We start from the raw sequence: 18337 nt of genomic DNA, 5'->3' as shown, positions 1-18337 counted from the left end.
CTTTGGCCTCTCAGCTCCCTCAGACTTTTGGGGGTAAGCTTGCATAGACCTGCCCACAACAAAACACACCTCCCCCACCAACCCCAACTGGCTTTGGGGCCTTAACAGCTGATGGAGACACTCATTAATCCCTGCTACGCTGATTCCATGATTAAGGACACAAGCCTTCACCATAAGGCACTAGACACAGGACACGGGCTTTGGAGTCCACATAATAGGAGTTGAATACCAGCTTCTATCTTAAAAACAACAACAACAACAAAAAAAAAAAACAGAGAAAGATGAATGATACAGTGGAAAAATGGCTAAGGAATGTAAGTCAAATAGCCAAAAATATGCTTAATTTCATTAGTAATTAAAGAAATATATATTAAGCAGGACACAATTTTTCATCTAAGAGATTAATAGAGATATAAAAGAATGATAATATACAATGTCGGGCGAGCTGTAAGCTGCAAGGAAACAAAAAACCCTGCACAGGCGAGCATCAATGAAATATGTACACCCTTTGAATGAGTAATTCCACTTCTAGGAACTTATCCTATAGAAATTTGCAAAGATACGCCTATAGGTATGTTCAAAGAAGTACCAGTTTTTAAGTACATATAATTTAAAAAACTCATAAAGTGATATATGCAACTATTTTTTAAATGGCACAGAGCCATATATTCTAATATAAAATGATATACAATGATATTAAGTGACCACAAGCAAGTTACAAAACACGTAATCTAATCTTTGTTTAAAAAATTAAGATAAGGCCGGGCGCAGTGGCTCATACCTGTAATCCCAGCACTTTGGGAGGCCAAGGTGGGCAGATCACCTGAGGTCAGGAGTTCAAGACCAGCCTAGCCAGCATGGTGAAACCCCATCTCTACTAAAAATACAAAAAAATTAGCTGGGTGTGGTGGAGGGCGCCTGTAATTCCAGCTACTCGGGAGGCTGAGGCAGGAGAATCACTTGAACCCAGGAGGCAGAGGTTGCGGTGAGCTGAGATTGCGCCATTGCAGTCCAGCCTGGGCAACAAGAGTGAAACTCCATCTCCAAAAAAAAAAAAAAAATTAAGATAAATATGTCGAGCCTGCCGCTGCCATCGCTGCCTGAAGGGAGCAAGAAGAGGCTTCGACCAGGGAGAAAACTCAGGAGAGGAGTCAACTCCCTAGCCGCAGCCGCTGCCAGAGAGGCCCACACACCCATTTCCCCATCCCCCTGCCCCGTTCACAATGCAGCCTGCTTCTGCAAAGCGGTATGATCAATCGAAGGGACTATGTCTTCATTGAATTTTGTGCTGAAGACAGTAAAGCTGTTCATGGACATTTTGAAAAATCCAAACTTACATTCAGTTGTCTTGGAGGAAATGATCATTTTAAGCATTTAAGTGAAATTGATCTTTTTCACTCTATTGATCCAAATGATCCTGAGCCTAAAAGAACGGACAGATCAATTTTATGTTGTTTATGAAAAGGAGAATCTGGCAGTCATGGCCAAGGTTAACAAAAAAAAAGGGCAAAGCTTAACTGACTTAGTGTGGACTTCAACAATTCGAAAGATGGAAGATGATTCAGATGAAGACATGTCTAATTTTGATCATTTCTCTGAGATGATGAACAGCATGGGTGGTGGTAAGGATGTAGATTTACCAGAAGTAGATGGAGCAGATGATGACTCACAAGACAGTGATGACGAAAAATTGCTAGATCTAAAGGATATTGTCATCACTTGGATTTTGAGAAAGAAAAATAACTGCTCTGCAAGATTTCAGAATTGAGAGAACTCCTGAATTGATAGCTCCAAAGGCATGCTGTATTTGCCTACTTTAACCCATTTTTCAACCTGTTTTGTTTTTGAAAAGGCTTCACAGAGGGTTGATATGTACCATCGTATGGGGCAATTTTAAGTCGGCTAAGTCAACAACCTGATGTATGAAGACTTCCCAGATTTCCAGGAAGCTGTTGAGGTCCTAGGCAATTGATGCAGCAGTTGGAATAAATACAAACATCTCACCTAAGTCTCCTTTTCTTCATAGCATAAATACTGACATGATAGGAAGCTCTCAGCTTAGGGAAACAGAACTAAATTTTAGATTATAGAACATGGATCAGAAGTGGCTGGAACAAATTGGCTGACATCTTACTGGTAACCTGCTATTCCTCTGGTGTTATCCTTCAGGATTTTTCACTAAAGTTTATTTTTCAAAAAATTTACTTCACATGATTCTATGTAAGTGATCACTTGTCAGTGTTCCAGATGTATCTTAGCTAAATCTAGTGAATGCCCTGACTTAGATGGTTTTTTTAAATTATTCATTTGGGCCACGTGCAGTGGCTCACACCTATAATCCCAGCACTTTGAGGGGCCAAGGTAGGCGGATCACCTGAGGTCAGGACTTCGAGACCAGCCTGGCCAACATAGGGAAACCTTGTCTCTACTAAAAGTACAAAAATTAGCTGGGCATCGTGGCGGGTGCCTGTAATCCCAGCTACTCAGGAGGCTGAGGCAGGAGAATCGCTTGAACCCGGGAGGCGGAGGTTGCAGTGAGCCGAGATCGCGCCATTGCACTCCAGCCTGGGTAACAGAGTGAGACTCTGTCTAAAAAAAGAAAAAACGTATATACATTTGGTATTGTTTGACCCTTAAGCTTTTACATCTCTTAGCATGGAGGACGAAGAAAGCTGTACATAGTTGCTTGATAGTGTGTACATTTAGACCAGATTTGTAGTTGCACGGTCAGTATGGCAAATAAGTAAAAAAAAAGTTTAATACTTTTTTTATTTCTTTTTTTGATTCAGCTTATACCAGAGCTGAAAACCTCAAGTTAAGTTCATGACAGTGGGGATTTTTTTAAACATCTACATTCTTTCTAATAAACTGTTGGAAGACTTAAGAAAAAATAAGATACATATCTACTGGCATAAGCGTAGAAAAAGTCTGGAGAAACAGAAATAGAAGCTCTTTCTGGGGATACTTTTACTCTGTTTTGTTTAAATTTGTTAGAATAAGCATGTATCCTGCATACCATCTTCGTAATAAAATAAAAGCAATCAAGACTTTAACAACAAATGGGCATCTGGGGCAGGTCCCTTCTAAAGCACCTGTAGGTGCCGGGAGTCGCACAGCCCACTGCCAACGCCTGACCCCACTCTGTGCACTCCGCATGCTGACCCAGGCCACCGCTCAGCAGCTGGAAGGAAGATGGTGCCTGATGGACACCAAAGGCTTTGATGAAGACATGAAAGAACTAGCAGTGGGAATAGCTCTGCAAAACACAGGTGCAGTGGCCAGACCAGATTGTATCATCTCTCATGACAGCAAAAACCTCACCATAAAAACTGAGAGCACTTTGAAAACAACAGTTTTCCTCTTACACCCTGGTTAGAGAAGTTAGAAGAAACTACAACTGATGGCAGAAAAACTCTGACTGTCTGCGCTTACAGATGGCGCATTGGTTCAACATCAGGAGAGGGATGGGAAGGAAAAACACAACAAGAAAATCAAAAGATGGGGAATCAGTGGTGGACTGTGTCATGAACAATGTCACCTGTACTCAGATCTATGAAAAAGTAGAATATTATACCATGGAATACTATGCAGCCATAAAAAAGGATGAGTTCATGTGCTTTGCAGGGACATGGATGAAGCTGGAAATCATCATTTTCAGCAAACTAACGCAAGAACAGGAAACCAAACACTGCATGTTCTCACTCATAACTGGGAGTTGAACAATGAAAACACATGGACACAGGAAGGGGAACATCACACACTGGGGCCTGTTGAGGGGTGGGGGGAGAGGGGAGGGATAGCATTAGCAGAAATACCTAATGTAGATGACAGGTTGATGGGCGCAGCAAACCACCATGGCACATATATACCTATGTAACAAACCTGCACATTCTGCACATGTACCCCAGAACTTAAGGTATAATTTAAGAAAAAAGAAAATGAAAAAAAAAAGTAGAATAAAAATTTCACCGTCACCTTGGACAGGAATTAGCTATGAAAATAAACAAGCTCAGTTCAATGAGCAGAGCTCCATACTGCTGGGTTGTTTTTTTTCTTCTTCATGACTGTGTTCACTTATCTTTATCACAAACATGTTACATGCAACTATTTCGAAGTGTTGATGGTTAGGATCATCCCTTCAGTTAATCAATGTGTCCATGCTAAGAACAAAAACAAATATAAAACAAACAAAACAAAGAATGCAGTGTGTTTCCTTTAGCAGCTATATGGCCTCAGGGCAAATTATTGACTTCTCTGACTCACAGATTCTTCATTTGTAAAATGGTCAACAAGAATATTGTCAATCTCAGAAAGTCATTGGCAAAGTTAAATGAGGAAATATATGTGAACGCTCGAGCACAGGGCTTAGCCGATGTCCATGCCTAATAAATGGTCCCCTCTCTCTTCTTTACTCCCTTTATCCCTGTAGCCATGTTCTGTTCCCCCAGGATGTTAGTCCTGAGTGAACGGCCAACTTTGTTTCTCTGTACAGGAACAGTTTGTCTTTCTCTTCCACGTTGCTGGTTTTCATCCTTGGATTGTCATTTTGTGTTTATTAATGATGGCGAGGTTGACTATTCTAGTAGCCAGTGGGCATGTCCTGTTTTCCCAGAGTCTCTTTCTGGACCAGCTCATCTGTGCACCTGGGTAGGGCTTGCTGATTTGTATGTGTCACGTTAGGACAAATGCGCTGGGAGCTGGCCTTTGGGTTGTGGGAACCTGAAGTGGCAGACGGAGGGGTTCTCCTCTGGGGTGCCAACTCACTGTACCTGCCAAAGCTCTCCGTTAGCAGTTCCTTCATCTAGGGCTAAATGGCTGATGTCTACCAGCACAGGATGAGGGGAGAGGGAGAGGGTGCAAGAGTGTGAGAGTGTGAGCAGCCGACAGATGCAGCTGTTTAGCAGATAGACTTTCATGAATCCCTGGCACAGCCCTGCCGGCTCACTCCCATCCCTCGCCATCCTCCTCTCCAGGACTGATAGTGCGCAATGGGCTAGCTGTATCCTCTTGCATTCCTCTTTTTTTTTTTTTTTTTTTGAGATGGGAGTTTCCGCTCTGTTGCCCAGGCTGGAGTGCAATGGCACGGTCTCAGCTCACTGCAACCTCTGCCTCCTGGGTTTTAAGCGATTATCCTGCCTCAGCCTCCCAAGTAGCTGGGATTACAGGTGCCCACCACTCCACCTGGCTAATTTTTGTATTTTTAGTAGAGATGGGGTTTCTCAGTGTTGGCCAGGCTGGTCTCGAACTCCTGACCTCAGATGATCTGCCTGCCTCGGCCTCCAAAAGTGTCCTCCCATGCTCATTCTTGGCTGTGGTTTTCTACATTCCACTTCCTCCACCACGATGCTTCTGTTTTCTACCTCCCTGAAATTCATTTAACTCCCTGTCCACTGAGGGGCCATCCTATTTTCTTCAGTTTTATGAGCTTAGTTTTCCTTCCTTCTTTTCTTCTTTCCTTCCTTCCTTCCATAATTCCTTCCTTCCTCCCTCTCTCCCTCCCTCCCTCCCCCCCTTTTTCTTCCTTCCTTCCATTTTTCTTTCTTCCTTTTCTTTCTTTCGCTCTCTCTTTCCTCTTCTTTGTCTTCTCTTCTCTTCTCTCTTTTCTCTTTTCTTTTCTTCTTTTCTTTCTAGGATCTTGCTCTGTCACCCAGGCTGGAGTGCAGTGGTGCAATCACAGCTCACTGCAGCTTTGAATTCCTGGGCTCAAGTGATCCTTCAACCTCAGCTTCCCATTGTTTCTTTTCCTAATTTTAATGGCAAATCAGGAGGGGAGAAAGACAAACAAGTGTTTGGTTTGCTACACTGCAGAGGATGTCCAGACTAGCCTTTTAAAAGGCTGACTTCTTTTCTGACTTCTTTTCATTTGAAGATTTTGATCCACACCAAAGTTCCCATGTCCCAGAAGAGGTACTACTTGCTGTTATGAACATTGACGCCCTTATATAAATGCAGGCTGTGAACACACCTTCTGATCCACCTCGATGGATCAGTCTAGATGTCATGCACCATAGGAGTTGCTGTGCATGCATAACTCGCTTACTCCTCATGGGAACCCAGTGAAGTGGGTATTACAATCCCCACCTTAAAGATGAGGTCATTGGGGCTTAGAAAGGAAACTAACTTGTGTGGGAATTTTTACAACATTCATTCAAGAAATATTTACCAAAAGCCTTCTATGTGGCAGTCACTATTCTAGGTGCTGGGGATAGAGAAGTAAACAAGACAAAGTCCTTGACCTCCTAGAGCTTATATTCTAGTTGGCAGAGATGGACAATAAAGGAACTAACAAACAAACAAACAAATACATGGTGTGTCACGTGGTGACTGTGCTATGGAGAAGAACAAGGCAGGAAAGGGAGGGGGCGCAGGAATTGAAGTAGGGCGCCCTCTTAAACTAGATGGGAAGGCCTCACTGAAAAGGTGGTGTCAAGACCCAAAGGGGGACAGTACAAGCTCCCTCTTTGATAAACGACAACCACAAAATGAGTCTTTTTTCAAGAAGGGAATCAGCTCTAATTAAATGGAGACTATGAACCCCGGATGTGGTGGCTCACGCCTGTAGTCCCAGCTACTCGGGAGGCCGAGGCAAGAGGATCTCTTGAATCAAGGAGTTCAAGACCAGCTTGGGCAACATAATGAGACCTCTGTCTTTTCAAAAATAAATAAATAAATGGAGACTATAAAGCAAGGTACTTTATTTGGGTACTATACAGGCATTTCTGTGGGAAGCTGACTTTCCAACCGTAAACAACTACATAAAGATACTGGATGAGCTGAGGCATGAGCTCAGGTGAAGTCCCAGTGAGCTCTGCTGTGTTCTTGTCACAGGTTACAGGTTCCTCCACTTCATTTTCCTACCATTTGACATAAGGAGATAAGAACTCTCCTGTCAAACTGTCTGATTGTAATATGCCTTTACTACCTAAAATATAAACTTTCATGTTTGGTAGACATCAAGGATGGTGAACCAGGTTTTAGCTACAAGAAGCCATAAGACATGGCCGGGCGCGGTGGCTCACGCTTGTAATCCCAGCACTTTGGGAGGCCGAGGCGGGCGGATCACGAGGTCAGGAGATCGAGACCACGGTGAAACCCCATCTCTACTAAAAACACAAAAAATTAGCCGGGTGTGGTGGCGGGCGCCTGTAGTCCCAGCTACTGGGAGAGGCTGAGGCAGGAGAATGGCGTGAACCCAGGAGGCGGAGCTTGCAGTGAGCCGAGATCGCGCCACTGCACTCCAGCCTGGGTGAAAAAGCAAGACTCCGTCTCAAAAAAAAAAAAAAAAAAAAAAAAAGACACTATGCTACCACTTATGTAACAAAAGAGGAAAAGGTGCATACACACACACACGCGCACACACATGCACTCATCTTCACACACAGGTGCTGTCATAGACAGCAGAGAATGCCCTCAATTCTTCTCCTCTCTAAATGTGTGCCCTCTTGCAAAGCGACTTTACAGCTCTTTCCACCATGATGTGGGGTCTATTTCTCCATCCCTTGAACCTGGACGTGGCCATATGAGGTTCATTAGCAAATATGATGAAAGCAGAAGCTTGAGAGGGCTTGCGTGTTGGAGTATAACCCCTTTTGCTGCTGGGAACTCTTCTGTCGTCACGTTAATTGGAGCTAGTCTCCCAGATGATGGGAGGCATGTGGCCATCACTTCAGCTGATGTTAAGTCAACTTCTAGACATGTAAGGATCCTCTGGTCCGCCCAGCCTGACAATTCCAGACATGTGACTGAGGGCCATCCTCTACCACCCAGCCCTGCTAAGCAAGCCCAGACTGAAGTGCTCCACTGGCCCGTAGATTCCCAAGCTTGTTTTTTTCTTCACTCACTAAGCTTTGAAGGGTCTTGTCATGCAGCAAAAGCCAACATATATGTGCAGAGAATATCTCTGGAAAGATTTTCTTAACTGCTGACATTGGTTGGCTGCTGGGTAAGGTGGGTGGGGTCAGAGGCAGGAATTACAGGGAAACTTTGTTCACTGCATTATACTTTCTTTTATACCTTTTGAATTTTGAGCCCTATGTATTTACCTGTCCTAAAAACACACACACACACACACACACACACACAATTGTAAAATGTTATAGCCATAAAGCATGACTGATGGAGAAGAGAGTTTTCATCCATAAATTGTACATTTTGCTGTTACTTCAAAAATACAGTAGGTCGTCATTTAAGGTTGCTGATAGGTCCTTGAGAACTGCAACTTTAAATGAAATGACGCATAACAAAACCCATTTGACCACAGGTTAATTGACAGAAACCAGAGGTAAGTTCCTACAGTATATTTCTGTCACAAAAGCATCACCAAACTTCTAGATAAAGACCAAACACTCCCAATATATTAACACTGAAATAAATGTGAACTACACATACATTTATTTAAGATTGGTAAAAACAAATAAGATAATTAGTTACCTAATTGTTTCAGTTCAGGTGACCAGAGTCTATCCCTGCAACTCAGGGTATAAGGGGGGATCGAACCCAGGCAGGACACCATCCCGTCCCAGGGCACACGTTCACACACTCACACACACACTTTCACACACTCTCTCTCTCACACACACACACACCACACATTCTTTCTCCCACACACACACTTTCACACACTCACACACACACATTCTTTCTCCCACACACACTCACACTCTCACACACTCACACACACTGACACACTCTCACACACTCACACTCACTCTCTCCCACACACTCACACATACTCTCACACAAACACACACTCAGACACACTCTCATGCTCTCACACACTCACACATTCTCACACTCACTCTCACACTCTGTCTCACACACACCCTCACAGCCTCTCACACACTCTCTCACACACACACTCTCATGCCCACACTCACATCCCCACACTCACACCCTCTCTCCCTCACATACACACTCATATCCACACATACACCCACACTCACTAACACACTCACCCCCACACTCCCTCACACACACACACTCACCTCCCCACACTCATACATGCACAGTCATGTACCCACTCACACCCCACACTTACCCACACCCTCACACACACCCACGCTCACTCACATATCCATACTCACTCAAACTGGGACAGTTTAAACACAATGTAGACAATTTAGATGTGCAGTTCACATCTTTGCACATCTTTGGGATGTGGAAGGAAGTCTGGGGACCTGGAGAAGACCCTGCAACACAAGCTCAGACACCCGAGGAGAACGTGCAAACTTCACTCAGAAAGTAGCCCCAGCAGGGAATCGATTTTTCCTCTCAGCAGCGTTATAATGAAATGACGTTAATCGAGGACCCGCTGTAACTGAACTGAAAACGAACATGCACGGCTTTTTATTTTGTTTCCCTTTCTCAGATGCATCTAAGACCTTTGTCCTCAACACAACCGAAGCCTCACCGTACTGTCTGGTGTTCCAGACAACAGCCCAGGCTGCAGTGGCTGAATGTGAGTGCTTCTGACAGTTTCTAAGCCTGTAACACCATGCAGTATTGTTTTTTCACATCTTGCCAAAGTTCTTATTCCGAGATCCACTTTCTTTCCACTGTAGTGAGCTACCTCCTTACTGGAGAAGAAGGATGAGAGCACTGGGATCTGAGCTATACTTGTTGCATCTGATTAAACTTGAACTGGCTTAGAAAATAGGAGGAGGCGGGGCGCGGTGGCTCATGCCTATAATCCCAGCACTTTGGGAGGCCAAGGTGGGAGGATTGCTTGAGCTCAGCAGTTTGAGATCAGTCTGGACAACATAGTGAGATGCCATCACTACTAAAAATTTTTAAAATTAGCCAGGTGTGGCCGAGCGCAGTGGCTCACACCTGTAATCCCAGCACTTTGGGAGGCCGAGGCAGGTGGATGACGAGGTCAGGAGATCCAGACCATCCTGGCTAACAGGGTGAAACGCTGTCTCTACTAAAAATACAAAAAAAAATTAGCTGGGCATGGTGGCAGACGCCTGTAGTCCCAGCTACTTGAGAGACTGAGGCAGGAGAATGGTGTGAACCCGGGAGGCGGAGCTTGCAGTGAGCGGAGATGGTGCCACTGCACTCTAGCCTGGGCGACAGAGCAAGATTCCGTCTCAAAAAAAAAAAATTTAGCCAGGTGTGTTGGCACATGCCTGTAGTACCAGCTACTTGGAAGCCTGGGGTGGGAGGATCGCTTGAGTCTGAGATGTTGAAACCAGCGCGGGCCATGATCACGCCACTGCCCTCTAGCCTGGGCTACAGAGTAAGACCTTGTCTCAAAAAGAAACAGTAAAAAAAAAGAGAAAGATTTATTCCCTTGCTCAATTCAGGGAAAGGCCAAACAATCTAACCATGGGAAAGGTGGGGGCGGCGCAGCCTCAGGAACAACTGTATCCAGGGACTTGAATGCTGCCAGGTTCTCTCTCCTGTTTCTCCTTGAGGTGGCCTCATTCCCTCTTCCTGAAGACAGTTTATGGCAGAGGGACTGCTGAAAACAACTGAGTCAGCATTTATGGCTTGCTGCATTAGAACGTAATGCCTTCTAATCTCTGGAGGTATAAGCTCAGACACCTGAGGGAGATCTCTGACTGGCACTCCCTCCTTGGGTCAAGTTCCTATGACTGGATGGGTCAACTATGGCTTGGAGATCAACCTCCCTTGAGCTCAGTCCAAACGCTGGAGTAGGAGAAGCAGCCATTTTCAGAAGAGATGGCTGCTTCCAGGAGTAAAGTAAGTGCTAGACGTTAATACCAGAATCTGGGTGCAGAAAACTATGGGCTTTGGAGTCAAGATTAAGTAAGCTACTCAAAGTCACACTGTGGTGGTGGCCACTCCACACCTTAATTTTGTCATCAGTAATACCTACCCCATAGGATTGCCTTAGGTGTTGATGATAGCACACCCGGTGCACATAGTACGGGCGTCGGCACAGGTAAAAGCTCTTCACTGTTTCTGCTCAGCCCCAGCGCTGAATACACCTACTGGGGACCCTTCTGCAACATGAAAACTACTTGTGCATAAAGTCTCAGAATATTAGGTTGGAAGAGATCTGAGATATCATTCAGTCATCCCCAAGAACTGGTCCACAAACTGGTCCCAGATATGACAGAGTTTTCAACAGCTAATGAAAACACTGGAAAAATAAAAAGAATGTAGAATATTCCATAAAACTAAGGGTATTCCATTTAAATGTTTGCCTTTTGTGAAAAAATTATGTCCTAATTTTTTGGTACTAAAATGGTTTTTGTTTTTTTGTTTTGTGTGTTTTTGTGGGGATTTTTTGTTTATTTTTTGAGATAGGGTCTTGCTCTGTCACCCAGGCTAGAGTACAGTGGCACAAACACAGCTCACTGCAGCCTTGACCTCCTAGGCTCAAGCAATCCTCCCACTTCAGCCCCCTGAGAAGCTGGAACTACAGGCACATACCACCACGCCTGGATCATTTTAAAAATGTTTTGTATTAAAATGTTTTTATAATGAAATGATGACAGTTGGTGAGTTTTAAAAAATGTTTATTTGGCAAAATGAAAAGTTGGCAACCCTACATTGATTTCTATTTTTACTTCTTCATGAGAAACCCAAAAGTATAAGAACCACTGATCTAGCCCAACTCTTCATTTTCAAGTAGAAAAAAAGAAAAAAATCAAGCCCTAGGTTAGTTACATGACTTGCTCAAAGTCCTAGAGTTAGAAAGTGGCTACTACAGAATCACCCAGCATTTTGACTCAAGGTGGGATTACATCTGCTAGAATAGGTGGTTTTCTATCTTTAAAGTCTCTTTCATTATTATTATTATTTTTTTTTTTTTTTTGAGACACAGTCTCGCTCTGTCACCCAGGCTGGAGTGCAATGGCGTGATCTCGGATCACGGCAACCTCTGCCTCTTGGGTTCAAGTGGTTCTCCTGCCTCAGCCTCATGAGTAGCTGGGACTACAGGCTCGCGCCACCACGCCCGGCTAATTTTTGTATTTTTAGTAGAGATGGGGTTTCACCATGTTGGTCAGGCTGGTCTCGAACTCCCAACCTGGTGATCCACCCGCTTCAGCCTCCCCAAGTGCTGGGATTACAAGCGTGAGCCACCGCACCCAGCCCTGACTCCAGTTTTGAGCATCTGAAAGAAGTTCAGTAGGTCTGGAACACAGAAGCGGCCAAGGGATGGGGAAGTGGAAGGGAGAGTTTCAGGCAAGAGGAAGAGTGAGAGACAAGGCTGGAGGGGCAGGCAGGCTCAGGCTGCAAAGGCCTGGCAGGACACTCTGAGGAGCTGGACTTTATCTTCGTGTCAGGGAGAAGCCAGGAGATTGACTGGCTACAGATGGAGAGGAAAGTAGAGGGCGGCAAGACTGGAGGTAGGAGGTAATCTACTCATTCATTCAACAAATATTTGTGGAATATCTACCCTATGCCAAGCACTGTTCTAAGAAATGGAAGTGCAGCTGTGTGCAAGCGCTTGCTCCCACGCTACTCATATTTTAGTCGGGGAGACAGATAACCAACAAATAATTTCTGAGAGTCGTCAGTGTGCTGGGAGGAAACAAAAATAAGGTAATAGATATCAACTGATAGAGGGCAGGAAGAGATGGGGTACCACAGGGAGACAGGTTATGGGGAATATTGAAGAGCTGGAAGGAAAGACGTGGTTCGTCTCCTAGATGAAGATGGAGTCTTGTCAGTGCTGAGTACAGTTAAGGACTAGCAGATCCCAGTATTTATAAAAGCTACCCTTAAATGGAAGCATACAGATTGTTAGTGTAGTCTTCCGACTTGGTGATGTAAGCCTGAGTTTTAAAAAGCAGTAATGTGGCAAGAATCCGGTTTCCTTCTCAGTTCTGGCAGGAGCTTTCTTGTGCAAAGGGATTGGGAGCAAGGGAAAGGCTGAGACAGATGTGTAGGCTTGGTCGTAGCCATCTCTCTTCCTGCAAGTCCGGTACCATTGGCTACATAAAGTCGGAACTTAGAGTAGGAGTGTGTGTCTCTGTGTTTGTGTATGTGTGTTCCCTTCTTGTCAATCTCTAACCTAATCTAACACTGCAGGAAGGCAAGAAAGGCCTCTCTGAGACAAGGATATTTATTGAAGCTAAGAACTGAATGAGCCAGGTGCAGTGGCTCACTCCTGTAATCCCAGCACTTTGGGAGGCCGAGGCAGGAGGATGGCTTGAGGCCAGAAGTTCTAGACCAATCTGGACATTATGGTGAGACCGCATCTCTACTAAGAAAATTGGCCGGGCCTGGTGGTGCATGCCTGTAGTTCAAGCTACTCAGGAGGCTGAGGTGGGAGGATCACTTGAGCCCAGGAGGTCAAAGCTGCAGTGAGCCATGATGGTGCCACTGCATTCCAGCCTGGGCAACACAGTAAGACCCTGTCTCAAAAACAAAAACTAACTGAACCCTAAGGAGTCAGGCTAACAAAGATCTGAAGGAAAAGTACTACAAGAAGGCAGAACAAGAGAGTGGTGAATTTGGCATGTTCAAAGCACAGAAAGAGAGGCAGTGTGGCTGAAGTATGTAGTGCCTGAGGGGGCACCAGTAGAAACGAGGTTTGAGAGGGAAGCAGTCGCCAGATCACCAGAGATCTTGAAGGTCTTAGTAAGGTATTTTTAAGTACACTGAGAACTCCTGGGAGTTCTGAGCAAGGGAAAGAAATTATCTGACATATTGTTTAAAAGAATTACTTTAGTTTATTTGTAAAGAATCAGTTGTAAAGGGGAAAGAAGGAAAACACAGAGCTCAGTTAGGAGACTATTGAAGAGGTCCAGGCAAAGACAGATGCTGCTTCAATCAGTGGCAAAAGTGATGGAGACGGAGAGAAGCAGATACATTTAGAATATCTTTTCTTTCTTTCCTTTTCTCTCCTTCCTTCCTTTCTTTCTTTTTCTTTCCCTTCCTCCCTCCCTCCCTCTCTCTCTCTTTCTCTCTCTTTCTTTCTTTCTGACAGAGTTTCGCTCTTGTTGCCCAGGCTGGAGTGCACTGCGCCTCCTGGGTTCAAGCAATTCTCCTGCCTCAGCTTCCTGAGCAGCTGAGATTACAGACACATGCCACCATGCCCAGCTAATTTTTTGTATTTTTAGTAGAGACAGGAGACGGGTTTCACCATGTTGGCCAGGATGGTCTCGATCTCCTGACCTCATGATCCCCCTGCCTCGGCCTCCCAAAGTGCTTTTTTTTTTTTTTTTTTTGAGACAGGGTCTCACTCTGTCGCCCAGGCTGGAGTGCAGTGGTGCAATCTCAGCTCATTGCAACCTCCACCTCATGGGTTCAAACGGTTCTACTGCCTCAGCCTCCCGAGTAGCTGGGATTACAAGCGCCCGCCACCATGCCCGGCTAATTTTTATATTTTTAGTAGAGACAAGGTTTCACCATGTTGGCCAGGCTGGTCTCAAACTCCTGACCTCAGGTGATCTGCCCACCTCAGCCTCCCAGAGTGCTGGGATTACAGGCGTGAGCCACCGTGCCCAGCCTAGAATATCCTTTGGAGGTAGAATCAATACCTCACTAGTTGAAGGTTACAGGGGCAGGGGTGATGGTAGAGATGAAGGAATAAGAGAAATAAGTCTGATTCTAGCATTTGAGTTGAGCAAATGAATACATAATGGGACCATTTACCAAGATGAGGGAACACAGTGAGTACAGGGGTGAAAAATTAAAAATTCTATTTTAACGTTATGTTTGAAACACCTAGGCTGGGAGCAGTGGCTCATGCCTATAATCCCCGCACTTTAGGAGGCCGTGGTGGGCGGCACCATGCCCAGATAATTTTTGTATTTTTAGTAGAGACGGGATTTCACCATGTTGGCCAGGATGGTTTCGATCTCCTGACCTCGTGATCTGCCCACCTCGGCCTCCCAAAGTGTTGGGATTACAGGCGTGAGCCACTGCACCCGGCCAACGCCTGATTCTCTCTTACCGCAGAAGGGTCTCCTCCACGTGACAAAAAAAATATGGCTGTATTTGCTAAGCAATGCTAGCAGAAATACTTCTCCCCCATTCCCTGCTCCCAAGGATTAATTCCAGTTTAATGGGCTATGCGTCAGATGCTAACCATTGGGCCATTGTTATCAGAGGGCTGGGTTACTCTATTCGGTGTAGGTCATAAGCCAGGCAGCAGACCTGGGCTTTGGGGAACAGGGTCTGTTCCTTTTTGTGGGAAGTCACAAACCAAAAGCAATCACAGACCTCTACGGTATTCCTTTTCCATACCTACCACGTGATGTTAGACCTCTGTCTCTGACCTTCAGTTTCCTCATGATAAAAAGGATGTAGTGATTTCTTTCTTTTTCTTTCTCTCTCTCTCTCTCTTTCTCTTTCTCTCTCTCTTTCTTTCTCTTTTTTTTCCCCCAAGACGGAGTCTCACTCTATCCCCCAGGCTGGAGTGCAGTGGCGCAATCTTGGCTCACTGCAACCTCTGCCTCCCGGGTTCAAGCGATTCTCCTGCCTCAGCCTCCCGAGTAGCTGGGATGACATGGCATGTGCCACCACACCCGGTTAATTTTGTATTTTTAGTAGAGACAGGGTTTCTCCATGTTGGTCAGGTTGGTCTCGAACTCCCGACCTCAGGTGATCTGCCCACCTCGGCCTCCCAAAGTGCTGGGATTACAGGCATAAGCCACCGCACCCAGCAGAGATAGTGATTTCTAACCTAGCTCACCTATTTTAATAACGAGGCTCAAAGGACACAAGGTATGTGAAAGTGCCATACATGTATTTTCTTAGCTAGCAATATTGGTGAGGTCAAACTTTAACCAAGCTCACTAGGTAATGATTTACTAATATGTGGTGAAAGTCATAACTATTTTAAAAAAATAAATAATTTTCAACAACAAAAATGGCATCAACTTAGTAAGTGCATCAAATTTAGATGCCTTAAATGACAGGCTGGGGACCCTATCTAAGAAACAGGGTTAGGCCAGGCGTGGTGGCTCACGCCTGTAATCCCAACACTTTGGGAGGCCAAGGTGGGAGGATCACTTGAGCCCAGAAGTTTGAGACCAGCCTGGGCAACACAGTGAGACCCTGTCTCTACAAAAAATAAAAAATTAGCTGGATGTGGTGGTACATGCCTACAGTCCCAGCTACTCGGGAGGCCGAGGTGGGAGGAATGCTTGAACCTCAGAGGTGGAGACTTCAGTGATCCATGATCGTGCCACTGCACTCCAGCCTGGAGTGCAAGACAGAGCAAGACCCTATCTCAAAACTCAAATAAAATAAGCTGGGTTATTATCTCTAGATGGACATTGATAAAAGGTATGGTATGTTAGGTAAAACTTTAATTTAAAGCACAGATCGCTAGTGCTGGAAAGCATCTTTACAGATAAGGGATCCAAAACCCGTAGAGGTGGACATAATTGTCCAAGATTACACAGCAGTAGGTGGACTAGCAGGTCCAGGTTGCAAGTGTCTCAACTACAATCCTTATTCTTTCTGTTCTACCACATTGCCTCCCTTCCTTGGTACATTCTACTGAAACTTGATGGATCCTTCTCCAACTCTAAAGTGCACAGAGAATAGAATTTGAGATCTTCACATCCCAGAGTCTAGTGCTTCATTACTGCATCTTTAGTGCTCATAGTATTGGTGGAGAGGTACTTGGTCAAGGAGCTGTAGGACACCATTCCTTTCCTGTTCTGATAACAAGAAGTGCAGTAAAACTAAGGAATGCGTACTAAGCGCTCGAGGAATACCTGTGAAATAATTCGGCAGCAAATTGGCAATTTGGCAACAAATGACAAGAGCCTAAAAATGTTGTTATTACTTGATCCACTAATTACACATGTAGAATTTATCCTAAGAAAATGTTCGGAAATAGAAACCAGTATCTATATACAAAAATATCCATCACAACATTTATACAAGTGAAACTTCTACACAAATGTCCAACAATAGGGAAAAAGTTAAATATATTGGGAGTATATATATAGGTGTGTTTATAGATATATGATGACTTACTATGTGAAGTAAATACTCTCATTATAAAATTTTAAGCTTAGCTTTTTTGTTTTAGTTTAAAGAGAGATCATTTGTACTGGAAAGTTGCATTAAAGGCCCAGCAAAATGCTTACAACAATGCCTAGAGGACTCCAGACCCATTCCCCAGGCAATCTGAAGATCTGGGACCTACCTGCCCAGGCCTCCCTTCTCCCACTTAATAGAGGCAGGTCTAAGGGCCTGGGAGGAAGAAGGTACCGCAGAGAAGCAAGGACAACAGCCTCCTCCTCTTTGAACCAGGGTGGCCTTATACCAAAACATTTATTGAACTCACTGCTAAGGAACTCCTGTAGAGAGGAACTAAAAGTTATAAATAAGTTCTGCGGTAAATTCTAGCCCCAAATATACTAAATTTCTTGTGTGGCTCCAGCCCTTTGGATCTGTCACCTTATCTATAAAACAGTGGGTTTAATATATCTGTCCCTGAGGCATCTATATTCTATACAATGATAAGAAGACTGGGCCGGGCGCTGTGGCTCACGCCTGTAATCCCAGCACTTTGGGAGTCTGAGGTGGGTGGATCATGAAGTCAGGAGATCGAGACCATCCTGGCGAACACAGTGAAACCTCGTCTCCACTGAAAATACAAAAAATTAGCCAGGCGTGGTGGTGGGCGCCTGTAGTCTCAGCTACTCAGGAGGCTGAGGCAGGAGAATGGCAGGAGCCCGGGAGGCGGAGGTTGTGGTGAGCCGAGACCGCACCACTGCACTCCAGCCTGGGCGACAGAGCGAGACTCTGTCTCAAAAAAAAAAAAAAAAAAAAAAAAAGACTGCATTAAGGAAATCCCGTGAATTCCTCCATGAGCCTGCCTCCGCCCCATCCCAATCTCCCACATTCTTAGAATGCAGCAAAATGAAAGAGTCCTGTTTCTAGCTCTCGCTCTGCCTCTAGTAGAGGTATGATTGGGATTCTCCCTTTAGTTTAAGCACTATATGTCATAAATTATTTTTCATATTACTTAACATTAATCTGCAGAATTATTACAGATGACTCTTCTTAAAACAAAGACTGATTCGGTTAATTTTATTAGTGCCTACTGCGTGCCTACTGTGTTGTAGTCACTGCCCCCCCAATAAGTTATCCAATTTCACAGAAATCCAGATTTTTCAAAAATGGTTTTGGTCTTTAATGGCCTGAGGGGCTTCGACTGAGGGCAGGCTGCAGCAGAGGCTGAGCACAACCGGTATTGCTCCTCCTACACGTGTTGACTTTGTAAAGGATCCAGGCTATTGGCCAACTATTATGTTTAGGATCTTTTGTTAAAATGGATCAGAATTTGAACTCATAACTCAGGTTATTCCAACGGCCACTGGCAGTTAGATTATTCAATTATGGCTTCATTACAATTGGCATTAAAGTCTTTTTTTTTTTTTCTTTAGACAGA

At 44.6% G+C, this 18337-nt stretch overlaps 2 pseudogenes; both read left to right on the top strand.

The window, feature by feature from the left end:
* Positions 1-1137: 1137 nt before the first annotated feature.
* On the top strand, positions 1138-1792 carry LOC129485342 (prostaglandin E synthase 3-like; annotated as a pseudogene).
* A 1362-nt stretch (positions 1793-3154) lies between these two features.
* On the top strand, positions 3155-4466 carry LOC129488687 (fatty acid-binding protein 5-like; annotated as a pseudogene).
* Positions 4467-18337: the final 13871 nt, after the last annotated feature.

Source organism: Symphalangus syndactylus, chromosome 1 (genome assembly GCF_028878055.3).
Source record: "Symphalangus syndactylus isolate Jambi chromosome 1, NHGRI_mSymSyn1-v2.1_pri, whole genome shotgun sequence".
Lineage (NCBI taxonomy): Eukaryota > Metazoa > Chordata > Mammalia > Primates > Hylobatidae > Symphalangus > Symphalangus syndactylus.
This window is presented reverse-complemented; position numbering and strand designations above follow the sequence as displayed.